This window comes from Xiphophorus maculatus, chromosome 15 (genome assembly GCF_002775205.1).
Source record: "Xiphophorus maculatus strain JP 163 A chromosome 15, X_maculatus-5.0-male, whole genome shotgun sequence".
In the NCBI taxonomy this organism is placed as follows: Eukaryota; Metazoa; Chordata; class Actinopteri; order Cyprinodontiformes; family Poeciliidae; genus Xiphophorus; species Xiphophorus maculatus.
In genome coordinates this window covers 15,061,678-15,082,328 of record NC_036457.1, presented here as the reverse complement: position 1 = coordinate 15,082,328, position 20,651 = coordinate 15,061,678, and positions in this window count along the sequence as shown.

Sequence of the window (20,651 nt, the reverse complement as noted above, 5' to 3'; positions counted from 1 at the left end):
ACTCTCTTCATGTTAATTAAGTGTCTGTGTGTCTCCAGGGTATTTTAGTCAATGCTTACACCTTGATGGTTTGTGGGTTGTTCAGTAACTGTCATGAATTGCAGTGGAGTAGGGTGGTGAGGCAGACGCTGTAGACCCAGGTTGAAGTAAATGAATGATTTTAATGAAGAATGTCCAGAATAACACAGTCCAACATGGTCCAAACAAACGGGCAGCACGGCCAAGAGGAAGCCAGGGCTCGACGTCGGTAGCAACCGTAACACAAACGGACGAGACGAAGGACTGGGTACAGACAACAGACTAGCAGTCAAAGGAGACGAGGACCCGACAAAGACACAGACACACAGGTGACACTAAATACACAGGAGGTAATCAGGGAACGAGAAACACCTGGGAACTAATCAAAGGGAGACAGGACAACACGGAGACACAGGAAACTCAAAATAAACACACAGAAAAACATGGAACATGACAGTAACATTAGAACATTTGCAGAAACTATTTTTTTCATCAGTGGTGACAGTTTGGATCAGATGGTTGAAACATGGACACTGTAGGGTCAATCAACAACAAGGGGATCCTAACTAGTTTCAACAAGTTTCAATTTTCAATCTTTCTCCGATGTTAATATTGAGCACATGTTAACTGTTTTGCCTTTCTCAACCAGGCTGATGTTTACAATACCAATCATAGTTCTGTTATTTCTTGCTCACCCGTTATAAAATGATCATACTCGAGGCCTTCTATGTATCTGTTGAAAAGCAGAACGGCAGAAGAGGTCCCCGAGTTTTGTAGTTTTGCCAATTAAATTTGCTGCAAATGACTGAAAGCATTCACTGCTAGACAGAGCTGCAAGGTTTATTTATTTGGAAAAGCAAAATCAACAATATTCGCTCATTAAAAAGGTGCACTCAAGTGTTCATTTAAAATATTTCTTGGCCAATGTTGAGGCAAACTGCATTCTTTTCAAAGTAAAATGATCTCTTTCCTTCCTGTACTGCACCTCAGGAGAGTTTAAATATCTGACAACATGTCCAGGGGGTATAGTTAAGGCTCTTTGTTTTAGAAATAATGGAAGCCTTTGCTTGCCTTAAAGGTATTGTTTCCTTATCTTTCTATGAGTCAGTTAAATATTAAATCTAATTGCAGGAAATCTGAGGTGGAGAAAATGTGCCTGAGGTTTCAATTTAATCTGCCAGTGAAAGTATTCAGACAACAATTAATTTAGGGCAGCTACACAACTATGTAATGGTGCAGTTTTATTGGCTTTCGCCTGTGAAAATGTATCCCATGCACAGCTTGGCTCACACACCTACAGTTTTATATGTCCTTGTGAACCTGGAGTGTTTTCCATCCTGTATTGTGCATTACATTGACACGGAAAAATATCAGTTGACAGAGTCAGCGCTTGACAGGTCAGTTTATAGTGAATCAAAAAATATGTCTGTGTGTTTATTTTCCAATAGAGAATGTGACCAAAACATTAGCCTCCACTGGTTTGGCGCCCTTCAACTCAAAGTCACGCTTCAGAGACAGACAACGAAACATGCTGATTGGGACAATATGGGCGATAGTGGTGGAACTGGCAGGTATTTTATGAAAGACTGGGTATTGTGGGTTGTTGATCATTGAATCTCAGCATTTTAGGTTGACTGGGAGGCCATTGAAAAGATTGGTTTTGCCAATGACTTGATGAAAATATAGCTAATGCAACTGAACACCTAACTAAAACTGTGCAATGAACTAATAAATTGAGATGAATGAGGAAGCTATGTTCTATATGGAAATGAGGCATAGAATGAGAGAACGTGAAAGAAAGCCAGGAGGAGAATCGAAACTTTATGGTTGATTAAACTTCATGCACAATGTCTAATGCAGTCATACCAAATGGTTGATTACATAAAAAAAATATCCACAAACAACCACATGAAGTTATCCCAAAAATGTAAGACCTGCTTCTACACTGTAACGCATATTTGTTATCCAGGCAAACCTCACGCTGGAAATTCATTCAAAACTTCATTAAAAGTGTCAACTCAATGTGGAAAAAACCCTGAAGGAGCATCATGCATTCTAAAGTCAACAACTCAGCAACAGATAAGCAACAAAAAGGCATATTTTTCTTCATATTTTTTTAATTAAAAACATTCTGTAGTTTGGGTGCATGTGAAGCCCCCTACTGGTCGGCTACACTTCCATATTTAAATGATAGTCAAACAGGAAGTGTCTTGCCCAAGGAAACAACAACAGAGGCGGGTGGAAAGGGGATTGAACCAACAACCCACTGATTGTGGGGTTGCGCTTCTACCAGCACCTAAAGTATCAAATGCAAGAAGATGTCGGTTCCTCTGATTTTATAGATAACCTGAGGGTGGCTACAATAATAGCATAGGCGATCTAGCAAAAACAAGTAGGAATATATTTTTCTCATGCATTTTTTTCTAAATTTGTCAGTTTGGGACAAAAAGCGGGAAAGTCATTGTAATGCTTTTTATACGTCTTAAACAAAAGTGCTAATAAATAAAGTTTAAATATAATTGATGCACAAAGGATACTGTCCATTTGTGATTAATATAGAGAATAAAACCGACATACTTCTGCAGCTAATATGCTTTTCCTTTCCTACAGAGGAGTCTTTCCTTTAAAAAAAAAGTCTTACAGTTTACTCGAAAAGGTCAAAGGTTACAAGATGGCTTTACACTCCTCATAAAAATAGCTTACCTTGGACCACGTATCCCCCCGCGCAGACCCCTGCACCCCCCCCAAAAAATAGTGATGTCCGCGATGATCTTGGGGCCAGGATGAGGGCAATAAACAGGAAGTGTTCCAGCAGCAAGCTGGATCCCATAATAATCCCGGCAAAAACATACACAAGCAATCACAAAACGCCGCAAAACGTGACAGAAAACAGACAAGCCATCCCCAAATTCTACACAAACTTACAGCAGGCCTAAAAGCAAAGCAGAAAAGGAACATAAACACGCCACATTTTCATGCAGTGAGCATGAATGCACCGATCTACAAAATCAAGATAAAATCCAAACAATCCAGAAAAACAGAGAAACAGACATGCAGAAAAAAACACAAGATGTGTGCAGCGCCAGAAAAGCAACAGCTAGTGTGAAAAACAACGATGAAAGCATTGTAAACCAAAACCACATATTTTATGTTCAACTTGAGACAGTTGCTGAAATTGATAATACTTTCTTATCAAAGAAGTTTATGAGAAGTCACTTTATTTGAGTTAGCTCAGTGTCTCATGCAAAGCAAAGCTTCCTCTTTCACCAATTGATCTCTGTCAAAATTCACTTTGCACCAACTGGTTTACCTTTGACCAGAGATGGCTGGTGTTTTAATGCACTACAAATACATAGAGAAGGGGATATACTGTACATGCCCTTGAATAGGGCCTCATATACAGTCAATTTTCACACATTATGTCATATCACAAACACAATCTTCAATCTGTTTTACTGGCTTTATTGTGAAAACTAACACAAAGAAAAACATCCCTTTGAAGTGGACAGAAACTGGGACATGGTTATTGATTTTTGTTACAAAAATCTGAAATGTGTTGGATACATTTGTATAAACCTCACTTTACTCACTAAGTCTACTGAATCAAAGACAAGTGCAACAACTGTCCTTATAAAATCACCAAATACGTAATGACATCTAAATTTGTACAATTAAAACAGGGGTGTTCAAAGTGAGTCCTCAAGGGCTGGTGTTCCTGGTTCAACACACCTGAATCAAATGGACACTTGGAGTTGCTTTACGAAAGTCTTAGAGGTTTGTTAGCAGTGTGCTGCCGTTGGGGTAAACCGTCTTTCTTCATGTTGTTGATTATAGCCACCTGCGAACAACCATCTCCAATCAATTTCTTCCAGAGATTAAGATGCGACGCATTACCATTTAAAGTTGAAGGAATCATCTTGCAATCCTACAGCCTTAATCTAAAAAACATGATTGCAGCTCCCAGCCGTTGGCTGAGCTGTGCTTCTAACACATTTCACCAGAGCAGGCACTTGTCTGGAGCGCCCTCAGCATTCCAGTACAGCTGCTAACTCTGCTCCCTCCCATCTTCGACTACCAACCACGGCAACAGAAGGAGGGCGAACTTGAAAGGCAACCTCAGAGACTGTACTTCACACCTATTCCTCTACCGCCTGACACACAATGACGCTTGCACGCGCACACACACTTGTCTGTCTCGCTGTTTTCACACACAAACACACAGCTGCCTGGATGCTTAAGATAAGGAGCAGGAGCTGTGAGAAGAGGAGTGGGGAGGTACTGTAGGTGGTGTGTGTGTGCAGTTGCTGAGATGAAGTATGCGTGTCTGTGTCGGCGTGTTTTGCTTTTATTTGTTGGAGGAGGGAGCTGCTCCACAGGACGTCCTGAGGATCCGGCTGTACGTCAGCACTTATACGTCCCTGATCAGACCCGTCATCCATTAGAGCACACATTAAATATCAACGACATTGGGTGGAACATGTACGTCGGCAGACACTCTAAGAATTACAGTTTGGTCAAAAATCAGTCACCGCAGTCTTACCGAGTCAAAGGGCCCAAAGATTCTGTGAGCAGCAGGAGTCCATTGATGGGACTGCCTTTTCATTTCCCTAACAACAGCTAGATAGGAAAAGAAGCAAGGACTTCTCAGCGCTGATTTTCCTCCTGGGTGTGTGTGTGCGTGGAGGTGCGGGGGTGTCTGTGTGTGTGTGAAGGAGGTCTCAGTAGAAGCCTTTCTAATGGGATGTGTTGCGTACAGGAGGGGGGAGCTGGGAAACAACAGTGCTACCAAAGGGAAGAGCAGAGGGGGAAAACAAGGACTCCTCCCAGTCCGAGTATGGGATAAACATGGTCAACACACACATCAACACACACACACACACACATGGCTTGTTGCACCTCTTTCAGGCTGATACAGTTCCTTTTGGACACCTATGCCTGGAGGATGTTTTTTTGATGTCAGCGCTAACCACGTCCTGTAAAGAAGCCAAGCCTCGTGTATGCATGAGTTTCGTATTGTGATTATGTTGATCGTCACATCAATCTTCGTGTACGTTCCCCTTTCATTTTGTTTACTGACCTAGTGTGCCCTGTGGTCTTCAGAGCAGTCAGCCAATGGAAAGACTGGGATAACGGCTGGCACATTGCCTAGCCGGAGCAGGTGCAACCAGAAAAGAAAATAAGGAGAACCTGCCGACAGATCTGGGGTTGGACCAAAAGAAATGATTTAGAGATTAAGGTGCTAGTTTTATTTATTTATTTATTTTTGATTGGGGGACACAGCTGTTTAACACAAGACCCCAGTGGGTGTGGGTGGCTCTCTTTGTGTGGGATTAGAGTATGCGAGTCGGCACTAGTGCCAGGGCTCCTGTTTGACATCGTGGAAAATCCTCCTCTGTGGTTTCCTGTGGGTCTCCATTATCAGGCCTCGTGGATAAACCAGCTTTTCCCCCCTACTTCCTGGCTCGCTTCCTCCCCTTCCACTCCACTTCCCCTCCCACACTCTTCTCAATCACATGAATCACTGCTGCCATGTAGAGGGCGACAGGCAAGGAGGAACTATACCGCTCTCCTAAATCACATTTTTTCACACTGTTTAGTACTTTTCACTCTGCAGTAAGCTCATTTCATCTCTTTTTTACTGGTGCTGGTTGGTCACATGCATCAATTGGGACATTATCTTATTAAACCCTGACAGTCTGCTTTACATAGCGTATGACATATTAAGACAAATGTTGAGTCACTTCAAGATGAGGTCATCCATTCCTTTTCAAATTGGTGAGGATGTAGCTAGTTCCAATCGACCTCTTTGGCAAGCACATGTACAGTACCTTCCAAAAATATTAACACCATCATTTTTTTAATACTATTTAATGTTGTTAAGAAACATTTCCATTTTCATGGGATTTTATTTAATAAACCAACACAAAGTACTACATGACTGTGAAGCCATAGGTAAAGGATACATTGAAGTTTTAACTTCTACATAACAAATTGAGGAAAACTTCAGGATGTATGCAGTTCGGGTGCAAAGCTAGCGTGGCATTTAGCAGGACAGATGTTTTAAAGATTTTGACTTTTCACGTCCTGACTGTCCGACATTCTAGATGAGTGATTATGTGGGGGTTGTCATAACGACAAACGCACACAAAATGTTTGATTATAATTTTAAACCTCTTTGCTGTTTGGAATTTTGATATAAAGTAATAACAATAAGTAGATTTGAATTTTCAAAGACATGGTATCTTAAGAGACAATGCTTCAGGGGTTTTAATCCTTTTACCAGTTGCCAAATGACTCATGGCAACCTGTGCTGCTACTAAGACAACATCAACAAACATGGACCTGATGAAGACGATGAGGGCTGAAAGGTGACTTCTGGTAGGTGAACACATTTAACTAAATTACATAGCGAGGGAGTTTGGGATATTTTTCATAATTTCAGATGATTCAAGAGTTTCAAAGTAAAAAAAAAAGAGTCATGCCATTAAGGTGTGTGTTTAAAGGTATCACTGTGAAACAAACAGAAAACAAGGAAATATTAAGGTTGGAGGGTTCAAATTCTCCTAAAGGTGCTGTCTTCTAAAACATGCTCATAATAAATATTCCTACAAGCTTCAGATAAAATCAATGCTCACTGAGAGGACTGATCCATGGCATGGATCCTCGTGCCTTCCAGGGAAGATAGGGCTGTTGTTCGCTACAGGACGTGACACAAAGCATGTGTGAGGGCCCTGATAGTCAGAGGCCGATGAGAAAAGGAAAGAAAATAAAGTGAGAGAGGAAAGGGAAGCACTTAGGTGTGCTCGATATCCCATCAGCACCCAATACCCATCTAGGGCATGGAAAAACACCATCTTTATCATGTACGGGCCTCATAACTCAGTTTGCTCGAGCATGCAGAGCACATTTTGGACCGCAAGCTGGAGCGCGGAGATCAAATGTGGACGGATGAAAGCCGGGAAACAATACCACGTTCCCCGTGTGTCTGAGAGCCAAATCTGTAGCGGCAACGTGAGGTGTTTTTTTGTTCTTGAAAACCATCTTCAGATGTTTGATGCAAGATCAAGAGCAGAGAGAGAGGGGCGGAAAGAGAGGGAGGTGGGGAGGAAAGAGACAAAACAAGCAGCAATTAAGGTAGTTTGTGAATCTGTTTGAAAGGCTGTGTGATCCATCCTTTAGGAAACACCTGCCATACTGATGTATGAGTCCAGGAAAGGACAAATTCCATCCATGTCTGTGAAACAAACGGTAGCAGTGATGAGCTGCACATTCATCCATTTCTAACTTGAAAGAGTTTCTATGAAATTCTAGAGTAATAGTGTTGAAACCAGATATTTGAAAAACAGTGTACAAGAAAATTCCCGTCCAGGCACTTATTACCGAATTTATTTCTGTTTACTAGATTCCAAAATTCCACGTTGCTCTCCTTAAGCCACATTGTAACTAACTTAGCAGAACATACAGAGTCATTGTCTACTTAGAAGACCCATTTGTGCCCAAACATTACCATCCTGACTGATGTCACGGCATGCTGCTTCAACATATCCACATAGTGTTCTCTCCTTATGACAACCCCCACATGACGCTGCCATCTCCATACTTCACAGTTTTGGTGGAGGTCTCAAGCCCTCCTTTTTTTTCTCTTTTTTTCAAAATTATTGTTTTTTGGTTTTTTTTTCAAACACTTAAAATTTTGACCCATTAGACCACAGGACATATCTTCAAAAATTAACATCTTTGCCCACAAATGCATTTGAAACCAGAAATCTAACATTTTATGTTTTGTTTGAAAAGTAAAATTGACTCACACAAGGAAGCAGTGTGGCTTGAGGTGTTGTTTGAAAATACAGCCACAGTTGTGGCCATAAGTTAACTAATCAGAAAATTGCAAAGTCATGGCATCATCATTCGGGTTTTCCTAATTTATTAAAAGCAATAGTAGGTTTAGTGCATGTAAATATCTTAGTTTAAATCATGATGCTGCTATTTAGCAAAAATATATATATGTTTTTTCTAAGCGAAGCTGAAACAGAAGTTTAGTCTGATTCCGTACAGAGACAGTTTGAAAATGGTATTCTCTCTTTATCTACCTTATGTAAATACCGGGTTTCATCTGTGTCTTTAAATTAAAGTGTCATCACCAACACCCTCTACATGAGTGTGTGGATCTGTGTTTGCTACACTCCAAAATGTATTCCTGATAAACATGTGCAGTCTAAACATTGGCAACGCCACCCCCATCGTTTTGCTTTCAGCTGGAATTTCCAGACAGCTGGCCGATGGAGGGAGAGGATAAGGATAAAAGTTAGGAATCATAAAGCTATTGCCAGCAGGGAGAAGAAATAGTGTTCTTGTCTCAAAGTGTAACATTTATCTCCTTTGAAGATGTAACTCGGAGTCCGTCATGCTTTTTTACTTGTAGAAGAGCTAAGTGAATGTAAAAGCAAAACTGAGGGAACGCCGCTGTGCTGTTTACGTCACCAGCCTTTAGAAAAACGCTCCTCTTTGGAAGTTTCCATGAAGTTTTAAATCTGATAAATTTGCAAACACCCTACTGATGTGACACAGTAGGACACAAAACCAAAGATTTCCCCTAAAATTAAGAAAATCTAAAACACGTCACCGTGTTTATCCAATGTATTTATGACACATCTTGCAGCTCAGCACTAAAGAACGAGAAAAAAACATTGAAAAAAAAAACCCCACAGCATCTTGGGAAGGTTGTTGCACAATTAAGAGAGGAGCAGGCTACAGTGGGCCTTTGTTTTGACGTCAACACTGTAGCTGTTCATCTAGAGGACACACACACACACACATCTTTTGTCTTTCTCGCTGACCTTTCGCCATCTGCTGTAAATACAGTCAACTCAAACATAAAACACTGCACATTTTAACCACATTAAACAAAACAAGAAAAGAAATGATGGATGTAAAATCTGGAGTGAGACCAAAGCCAACAAGGAAGAGCCTCTAAGTGCAGCACCAGGTCATGATGTGGGTCAAATGCAGAGGTGAGCTTATCGTGAGTTAGTTCAAATAATGCCAGGGGTGAGAAATGGTTCGGCCGAACAAAAAAACCATGCTGTTGCACGTGGCTTGGCCAATACTTGTTAAACCTTTTTAACAAATAATAGGTGGTTTTCAAAATGTTTTACAAATCAAAACCTCCATCCATCCATTTTCTTACACCTTTGTCCCTTAGAGGGGCCGGGAGGGGTGCCGTTGTCTATCTCCAGCTAACGTTCCGGGCGAGAGGCGGGGTGCACCCTGGACAGGTCGCCAGTCTGTCGCAGGGCACAAATCAAAACCTGGAAAAGTGAATTGATATTCACGGATACACTGTCAGATGCTACTAATCTCACAGGTATATCATATCTTGCTATATTTAAACCCTGTTGGATATATTTTTATACTAAAAATGTTATACTAATTATCAGTTCTATGCAGATGATATTCACCTGAGATGCTTGTTCAAACATTCTGTGATCTCCAAGCTGTCTGATTGTCCTTCAAAAATTATCAGCTGGTTAAGTGTTGCTCCAGAGGATCGGGCAACTAATGTGTCATTGGATTTTGTCTTCAAGCTAAACTTTAGCAATTTGTAGGGGGGTTTTCTACCAATCAATGTCTCTTGAAGGTCATTCAGAGCAACTTCACCATAACCTTTAACCTTTTTGATAGTTTTCCAAACCAACATAAGATTAAAATTTACTATTTACATACCTAAATTTAACCATACACCCGGAATTAAGACGCAATACAACCATTTCTTCCTGAGGGTAACTAATAAGTAAACTAACCCCCCAGCCTTCAAACGTTTCAGTTTGAAAATGTGCTGAATTAAAACAGAAGTTCCTAAAACTAGACATTTAAATTGTTGAGTATTCTGAAAAGCACTTCTCTTTTGTCTTGTTAGACTTCAGGTTTATCTCCCTGCAGCTCAAACATAAATTCTGCTGTACTTTGCCCTCCGTTATGTACAGTGTGAGTCATGCACCACTATGTTTGGGCTGCGCAAAGAAGAAATAAATCACTCTTTGTTTATCTACTGTAAAATGTGGGACATGGAGAGAACAAGCTTGCATCGAAGAGATTCAATAATCCCAATTTGCGCATGGTTTTCGAACCCGTAGAAACGCCTGTTCCCTGCAGAATTCCTTCTTCTCTGAGTGTTTACAGGAACGCTCACCGATGAAATTCCAAGTGCACTAGGCAGCAGTCAAAATTCAACTCTGTAAACATTCTCAATAAGAATTTTGGAGTAAAATACGGGAATTCGGCCCCATTTATCTGACTTTTCTAAACTACATGAAGAGGTCAAGAGATAAAATGTCAATCTCCAGCTCCAAATTGTCAAACAAAATGTTTTACCATAATAAGCATCAGAGTAATATGATTGATATCATGTCGATAAAAAGGCTACATGTCCACCATGTTGTTTATGTCTCTCTCCCTCTGACGTGCAGATGCATTAAATAAAATCATTTTCCATGCAAACCTGGAATTTTCATGCATTTATCTTTTTTTTCCACTGGAGTGGCGCTTCATTAAATGTGGCTACAATCTTACGGGGAAGGATGCAGAGTAATTTGGCCTGAAGCAGGACATTCAGACAACATCGCCAAAGGAAAGATCCATCTGTCTCTTTCTTGCTGAGAGGAGCGTACTGGGTGTAGAGCGTGCACACACACATACACGCCCACCCCCCCCACACACACACACCCGCACTCACACCTCTCCTCACCAGCTGGATCTGAGAAAGCAGCACTTGGGGAACAGTTGACACGCTGATCTCTTTTAATGGTTACATCCTCCACACCCTGCACCCAAGACGCTCCGAAACACACGCTTTGATTAGTTCAAAATGTCTGACAGAAAAATAAAGAAAAAAAAAAAAAAATATATATATATATATATATATATATATATATATATATATATATATTGCAACATTCCAGCCTCCTGATTTGCAACACACACTCGCTCGCTCGCGGATGCAAACACACACGTGCACATCACTAAAACCACCCCCACCATGCAATCAGAGGCTCAGAATAGGAAGGAGGGAGAGGAAGCGGCTCTGCATTCACAGGCTGGGAACAAGGAGAAGGAAAAACAGCCGGAACCTGGAATTTATGGAGGAAAAAACAGCAGCCATCCAAAAATACCCTGCAACCATCTCCTCAGATAAACAGAAATATCATTACTCTCATCCTCCTGCTCAGGAGTTTTCCTCGCATACTTCCTTTATCTCATCCTCTGCTCCCCAGCTCAGCTTCTGGTGACTCAGCCTCACTTAAGGAGACATTTGTTGATGAAGGCTAGCGTCCGCCCACTGTCTAACCAAAAGGTTTACCTCTGGTTGGACAATTTAGTTTTAGACCATCGAAGTTAAATGAAGGAGATGAACAGGATACTCGGATGCCTTCTGCCATGATTGCCAATAATTGGCAATCATAAAGATCTGTATCTTTAAGGAGATTTAGATGAAGCAAGTTGCCAGATCAGTAGACAACATACTGACAGAGCCCTTCCTGTGGCTAGGAGGTGGGGGGTTCACTGACCCAGAGGTCATTTCCTTTGACCTCTTCTTTCCTAATTGATTCAATTTCCAACCCATTGGCCCTCTATTAGGATGTTCCAACAGAGCCTACCTCATTTCTAACATCCTTTGCTTTTGTTGCCACAAGAAACGCATTTCACGCTGTCTCCTTTAAAAACCCTTCTGTCCCCAGACTCTGTGCTGCTATCAACATGTGATACCAGTTAAATTAATTCTTCCCTCCTCGTAATTCTGCTCTGAGATGTGGCCACAACCTTTGGATGACTCAATTAACCTTCCAGGGATGTGATGACGTCCGACGCCGAATTCAGGCAGCATGCTGAAGATGCGAGATTGCAACATGGAAAAACTAAGGAAAATGAGTGTAACATGAGTCACCATCAGTTTACCTGAACTAAATGACGACATACAGAAACATAAGCTGAAGTGTTTTTAGAAGACTTCTCACAGGTGCCTTTTGTTTGACATCTGACTAGATTGCATAAAAACACTATATTTGAACTTAATCAGAATAAAACTACATAAGTGGAGTACAGTATACTGGAATAAATTGGATTGATTTGAACCAAATTTGCAAAACCTTGAGATTTGTTGTGAATTTGATTTGAACTGAGCTTAGAAATATTGAATTAAATGGAACTTGATTAAATTTAGTCAACCTTGTGGTTTTCATGCGATCCAGGATGTTAGATGATAGTTTTTTTCATAACATAAATCCCATTAAAATCAGGTTGAGAACTGGACCAGCTCCTAGCTTTGTCTCCTGGAAATGGCTAATCTGGACCAATTAGTTCAGTCTTTATCAAGAAGCCACAAGAATTATCTGCAGCAGATTTGTTTGTTTATTAGGATACCCATTAGGTGTTAGTTATGTTACAAACTTCCAACATAACTTCACTTTATAACCCCTCTAAGTCCACATTTTTCACAACTATTGCCAAAAGTCAATACGTATAATCAATAAACTGCAGAATTTCATCAAATACGACTCCACACCCTCTTATGTAACCAGGCGACTGTAGGCGTACACGTGACCACTATTTCACCAAACCCTGTGCCATGCCTCTGATAGGCTCCATGTGACCACTATTTAGCTTTGAGGTGATACCTCCCTTATTTCATGGCTATTTGTCTAACTGGAAGTTTGTGTAAGAATCCCTCTCTAGCTCACATATATGCGACTGTGCATTTTATTTCGTCACAAACCGTAACTCCTAAAAACACTATATCTGCAGACATCTATATTGTGACAACTGTTGATTCATTGAGTCATTATGGAAGTCCATGCTTCCAGTTTCATTTGTTCTAATTATTTTACTTAGTTTGATATTTTTTCTGATCGTCCATAAAAAGTTGCTACTTCAGCAACGGATCGCTTTACAGCCAACAACTGCTATTTGTTTATTCTTCCTTTCTCCTACACTGCTGGCGCTTGGCCTGAGGCGGTGAAATCACTTGCAGGGAATTCTTCATAAATTACCTTAATCTCGTGTTTGCTTAGATATGCAAGCCCTACAAACATTGCTAAATGTGTGGATTAATTTTGTTTGGAAGTTTGATCACAAAACGCAGTAAAACGAAAAGATCCCCGTTGAAGTAAACCTTCTCCAGTTTGCTGACGCTGCATTTCCTGTGACTCACACCATAGCTCTCTCGCTTTCACTAAGAGGTGTCTTCATCTGCAGAAGTTTCTGTTTATTGGTTCAAGTGTTTGACATTTTCCCAACGCAACGTCTTTCTCAAACAAACCTGCCCTTAGCATGCTGCTTTAATCACAAACCCCTGTTTTAAGGTAAATACAAGCATCAGACTGTCAGGCAGGCATTATTCCTAAGCTGAGTTTGTGTGTGCTGGATATGACATGTCGGATGTGTGTGTGCACATGTACAGGTTTGTAAGAATTTGTGTGTGTCGGCCGCACTCAGTGCGTTATTACAAAGAGCCAATAGGAGCGAAGGACCACACTCTAGCACATCCTGTTTGACTTGACCTCAGAGGATATTCTCCTTTCCCAAGCAAACAAACCACTGGTTTTTTGGATCGTACCAACGGCGGAGGGGAAGGGAGGGGACAGCAGAAAGGAGATGTCTCTGCTGGGGAATCAAAGGGTAGAACTGATGTTTAATGTTTTTGGCAAAATTGAAAGTAAAACATCGAAAGACTTAAAAAAAAAGACACCAGCTATAGATGGTCAATTCAGTCCATCACAAAACAAAAAGAAGGCATGTTCTTAATGTTAAAATTATTAATGGAACAAAAACTTTCTGTCTAGATTTTCAACAGATATGAACAGAAATGCTGACCTTTTTTTAATTTTTTTTTTTTTTACTTTGTCCAGATAACAACCAAGATTCAGTTTCAATAAATTCAGCTTTCTCAAATAGCAGAAATCCACTAAAAATATAATTTCAATTCAGTCACATACATTTCAATTGATCCTAGTTATCAAAAGTGCAGTAAGCTCAGTTAATTATTCAAACTAGTTTAGAAAATGTCTTTCTAAAGTAATCCAGCAGATTGCTTTTTTTTTTTACATTGCCCCAGCTTATTTTTTTTCTATTCATGACTGAGATGTGAAAACTTAATCTGAAACTTTTTAATGTGACAAAAATCAATATATCAATCAGTCAATCAAATTTTATTAACATTTCAGCAGCAAGGCATTTCAAAGTGCTTTACATCATTACAAACACAGAAACACAATGCAAGATAGAATCAATAATCGAAACACAGCATTAAGTCAAGTTCCATCAATAAATTTGTAATTGATTACATTTCAAATACAATCCTAAACAGGTGGGTTTTTAGTCTAGATTTAAAGGAAGTCAGTGTTTCAGCTGTTTTACAGTTTTCTGGAAGTTTGTTCCAAATTTGTGGTGCATAGATGCTTAAAGCTGCTTCTCTTCATTTGGTTCTGGTTCTGAGGATGCAGAGCAGAACCAGAACCAGAAGACCTGAGAGGTCTGGAAGGTTCATACAACAACAGCAGATCTTTATGTATTGTGGTGCTGAGCTGTTCAGTGATTTATAAACTAACAACAGTATTTTAAAGTCTATTCTTTGAGCTACAGGGAGCCAGTGGAGGGACTTTAAAACTGGTGTTATGTGCTCTATCTTCCTGGTTTTAGTGAGAACGCGAGCAGCAGCATTCTGGATCAGCTGCAGCTGTTTGATTGATTTGTTGGACAGACCTGTGAAGACGCTGTTGCAGTAATCAATACGACTGAAGATGAACGCATGGATGAGTTTCTCTAGATCTGGCTGGGACATTAGTCCTTTAATCCTGGAAATGTTCTTCAGGTGATAGAAGGCCGACTTTGTGACTGTCTTTATGTGGCTCTGGAGGTTCAGGTCAGAGTCCATCACTACTCCCAGGTTTCGGGCCTGATCGCTGGTTTTTAGTTGTAATAACTGAAGCTGTGCATTCACTCTAGATCGTTCCTCTTTAGGTCCAAAAATAATAACTTCAGTTTTGTTTCTGCTCAGCTGGAGAAAGTTTTGGCACATCCACACATTTATCTCCTCTAAGCATCTGTTCAGTGATTGGATGGAAAAATGCAAAACAGAAGAAATCTGTAAGCCAGAAAGTACTTTTTCGCTACACTGTGGATGTTTCAATGATGAGCTGCCACAGGTAGCAGCTCCCCACCTCCTCTTCCACCCAACCTGTCAAAAGCACCCCAGCCCACACCACCACCCATCCCCTCTGTATCTGATTAATCCACTGTTTGGTTAAGTCCCCCACTCCCCTGTGTCTCCCCTGGTGTTTTCTTCAGCCGAAGGTGGGCCGGCCTGATGCCGGGAGACTACTGGGATTAATGCTGCAGACTGACACTAATCTCACTGTGGTTGAGGCTTTGGAGAGGCAGCTCACACACTCACTTCACTCTCCCTACCAAAATGCTCTCGCATTTGTGGCACCAATCCGCTGGGCTTTCAGCACCCGGGGAGGGATTTGCGTGGTAGATTTTCCTGCTCATTGCTCATCTCATGGGCGATTTGATTGGATTTTTTAACAGCTGATACGTGATTCCCTGGAAATCTAAATGTAGGATACTCTATATCCAAATAAACACCCGTGAAGTATATTTGTGTCTAAAATTAAACATTTAAATTGAGCAGCAACTCAACTTCAGGCTAGTAGCATTATTAGATTGTGCGTATCTTACATGACTTATTAATGACTTATTATAATTCAGCTATCTATGCTGAATTATATCCACTGCTTTTATCAACTTCAGGAGCTTCAGCTGTCACTATATTTAGCCTATACAGCCTGTGTTTCCATGGCTACAACAGTTCAAGAGCGTGAAAGACACCAAACCTATAAAAGTCTATTTTTGTGAGATTATGTTGGCATATGTCAGAAGAATATCCACCTGCACCCCAGCATAAATTTCCACCTTCACTGCTACCTGCATCCTGTTGAAATAAGCTTTCCAAAACACGCTTTTTTTCCCCTGCAAATAAAAAAAAACATGGATTTGTTGTTCATTTTGAGGCTTTTTTTTTCCATGACAATGCTGGTTTTGCATCCCTAAATATTGAATATTTAACTGGAAGGAGCCAAAATTTAGCAAGTGACACTTCTGGCTTTCACTCAAAGTGAGTTTCATGAATTCCCATTGGTTTTTACATCATAAAGCTGCTGATCCAACATAATGTCCACTCCCTAATCGTATAAATCTGGAAAAGCTGACCTTGACTCCCCCCCTTTTCCCTGACTCCCATTTTCTTAGATCACGATGTTCTCAGAATAAAGCCGCACTCCGAGGATGGTGACAACACCCCCTCTCTCTGTAAAGTTTGCAACACAGCTGAACAACCCAGTTGGTTCATGTTGCCACTGTACGCGTCAAAAGGCCAGGTCGGTGCTGGTACTGTGCTGTTTGGAGTAAACATGAAAAACAGTCAGAGAAAAGAAAAGTAAAGAAAGTTCCAAAACACGAGATGAGGGAGAATATTGTTAAAGTGGACAGATTAACTCAAAGGTGCATCATCCCTTTTTCATGCTTCTGTGAAGTCGTGAAGTATATAGGAAAGTAATGAACTTGAGAAACTCTGCCAAGTCACACCAACTTCTTACATTTGAATTGAATACTGTCTGTGTAATATCCCACATTAAGTAGCTTAACCTGTATTATTTATGATTTGTGTAAACAAAAACTTTTTATACACTCAGTTGAAGCATATTCATTATAATCTTTCCATTGTGTTCTGGTTTGCATCTTATAATAGTCACATTCATTTCCACACCCAAAAGTGATAGATATAGAAAAACATTCACATATGCTGAAAGAAAATAAGAAAAAAGTCTTTAGCATAAAGACGTAGCAAAGATTTCTTTGCCGATTTGTCCAGTTTAAAGGAGGATTGCTGAAAGAGCAATAGCTCTTGGAAACTACATTGCATTTGACATTCTATCATTAGAACATTTTTCTGTCCATGTTAAGAAGCGATAAGTTTTTCTCTAACCTCCTTTTAGTGCTAGAGTGTGTAAATGAACCTTTTGTGTGTGTTGCTGAAATGTTTGTTACCGTGTGGGTGTGTCTTTTGGAAGCCATCTTGGAACCCTGCTAAAGGGGAGGCCCACCTCAAACCCAGCTCGGTGATGAGAGCTGGAGTCTGACTGGTTGAAGCTTAAAGTAATTAAAAGAACATAATGGTTTGTAAATTGTGTTTGCATTGTATCTGTGAAAGTTAACTTTGTGTCCTTCCTCCCGACCCCAATGTGGAAGGCTGAGGTGATTGGCCGGTGTAAATTGAGAGGTTTATCCAGTATTTATGAGGACTTCTGGATGTAGCAGGAGGACCTATGGGAGGGCTGCCATTTATTTAAATCTACTGTGTTGCACCAGACTTAATAAACCAGCTTGGTTTGCTGTCCATCCACAATTGACTGACTTCCCTTTCCACACCACACCTCTCAGCATAACAGTTTATTTTTTGTGAAGATGATGATTGAGTTAGAGATTTCACTGAGTGGTTCCAGATGACACGTCAATGTCCATATGTGGTAGTGTCTCTCCCTTTTACAGAGGTGTGAGAATCTTTTTGTCAGGACAGTTTGCTTAAAGTTGTTTGTCTGGTAAAAGGATGACAAAGAAAAAATACCGTATCTTTTTTTAAGATTTCAGATTTTGCGTCTATGAAAACATAACATTTTCCCTTCTGTTTTTTTTTTTTTTCTTTTTTAATTTTCAAAATGAAATGAGTTTCTTGAAAGAATGCCGTAAAATTGAACTGCCAGACCTCTAGGAGCCAATTTCTTAACCTGCAGTAGGGCTAAATGAGAAACCCAGAAAAACTCCGCTTTAATATTTGACTTTCTGTGCCTTGTCTTTTTATGCGGGTCACTGGCCACTTCTTAAAAGGAGCTCTTTCAGGTGCAGCCATAGGAGGGATTCTAGCTTGAACTGAACCGGTGGCCTCCGTAGAGCAGGTCGTAAATCTGCCTCCCCTCCTCCGGTCTTACTGCCGACGTCATTGTCAATCTGGTACAACATATTGGCCTCCTTTTGCCTCAATCAAGATTTATAACACATTTTACAATAAAGTCCAGCTGGACTTCAAACATAAGCGACACATTGAGGAGGGCAAATATGGCCTGGGCCTCCTGATCAATATAACAGCTGGCCCCCTGACGGCTTAACAGAATAGATAAAAATATACACATATGGCACATAGGACTAACTCGCTTTGCTGTCATATAACCTGAGTTGTTACCGGTTTTGTTGCTTCTCACTAACATGCATAGAATCATGTGAAACTGTCAATGCCTTAAATAAATTCATGTGTTATCCCACACCGTTTTGAGCCGACTCTGGCCAGGCCTCCTCTCTGCTGACCGTCGACCAGGGAGAGGTGAACATTTTATGACTTCTTTTCGTCAAAAAAAAAAACAAAACTATTGAATTTGTGTTGCAAATTTGACTTTGCATTACAAAATAGGGAGAAATGCTAAGAAAAACATGGCCCTAAGTAAACACAGAAATGTTTTTGACAGCTGCTGAATTTCAACCAGACAACCAGAGTCCTGACGGGCTGAACAAAAATGTTGAAAATAAATTATATTTGGAACTAAAATATTTCAATTTTTCTCCTCTTGTTGATTCTACACACCCTGCACTGTCATGCGTGTAATTTTTCCCCTCATCTTGTTCTTGTTATCTTACATTTAGCAGCTGTAGCCCACATTAAACATCACCTACGCTCATGCTGGCCTCAAAGCTTACCACCTGGACTGTTAAAAAAAAACTTCACCTGAACTGTTTTTCTTTCATCTGTGGTGGTTCCTGGTGAATAAATATATCCCTTCAGACTGGCTCCCATTATTTTTATGACTGTTCTGTTTGACCCCACCTGTCCTTGTCATAATCCAAGTTCTGGCGATTGAAAGGGAGGTTTGTTTCTGAGTTCCTTATGTGGTTATCAAAAACCCAGAATATTAAAAATCGTATTTGTGTAAAGCCTTTATAAAGCTTCACACTAATAAAAAAGGCACTTTTTTCATATCACTGAGAAAGTATGAGGGTGACATCATAGGGGGGAACATAGCTTAATTTTTATTACAACATTCCTTACATTCCTCTCTCAACAATAGATATTCTGAAGTCCAATTTCTGGCAGATCAGCCTGTTTACACTTCATTGTCAGATCTTGGTTTAGTCACAAGAATTAGCAAGAATGGTGAGAACAGGAACTGTGGCTTTCTGTACAGCGGCTACGTTAATCCACAAACAACTGGAAAGGAATCTGAGCGGGAACAATCTGAAGCCTGCGGGTTCTCTCAATGAAAGACAAAGGGACCTATTGGGATGGTGACTGCACAAGCTCGTCCACGAAACCCAAATTCAAACTTTTTGGTCTCAGAAGCACACGCAGACATTGACGTATGAGCATGAACTTACATTTTGCCGGTCAGGAGAATCGCTGTGCTGCTGGAAAGCAAAAGACCTTTCACGCAACATCGTAATAAATGCAAGATCCGAGCTTGCCTTTAGGAAAATGAAATAGTTTCAGGGTGAGCAGCTGGTAGCAGCTGGTTTGTTGCAGGCTCAAGTTGCTGCCTTGCATTGCATTAGAGTGTAAGGACACAATGCTTTTCCAACAAGGCGTGTTATAAATAAAACCACAGAAAGCTTTTGTTGACAGCAGTTTAAGCACAACTATTGCAGATGTCTGTACATGTAGACATCAAACAGCATGTGCTTAAATATTTTAAATGGTGCTGCATTTGCTCTTAATCACTTCACCCTGAAGCTTTGGTTTCCAAACTGTGGTACAAGTACTACTGGTGCTACTTTGGCATCCTTTAGTGGTAATCAAAAGAAAGTTTGGCTATAATCGCAAAAATATCCCACTGTCTGCGATGTAGTGGACTACAACGAACAAGGAAGTGCTGGTCGATATTTCTGTTTTGTTCTATTGAACAAATTTCACTTAAGTTTATTTATATAGCACAAGTTCATGACAAATATCACTTCAAAGCATTTCACAAGAAAAACATCCAATTCATTTCAATTACACATAAATAAGCAACTGATCAAACTCAAACCCACACAATCTGATCATGTGGAAACCGTAGATTCAGCTACAAACAGTTGAGAGTCATTTGGAACAAAATCATCTAATGTAAGAAAGCCGTATCAATTTCATCGAGTTGTCAATTTTGCCATCTGCCGTAATCTCATTTGGTTTGCTATCCAACTGATAATGTTCAAATTAAAACACCAGTAGATTTTTCTAATTGCTATTGTTAGCTAACTGCAGCTTGCTGGCTGCAGTTAGCTAACTGATAGTGGTGGATTTTTTATAATCAAGACCCAACATGCTCACTAAAGAAGGAGGAACATCTCTGGGTTTGAGTTGGTTGGAAAAATACAACATTCCCTTTAGACAATCTTTAAAAATGTATTTCCACTTTAAATTTAATAACCCTCCAAAACACTACTAACAATCCCTAGGCCATTTGTCGATACCTCCGTTTGTGAGATGTGTACCCAGAGCAAGCAACATAATAAAACAAAAGCCATCTGACATAGGCAATACTGCAATAAAGGCCAGTTTT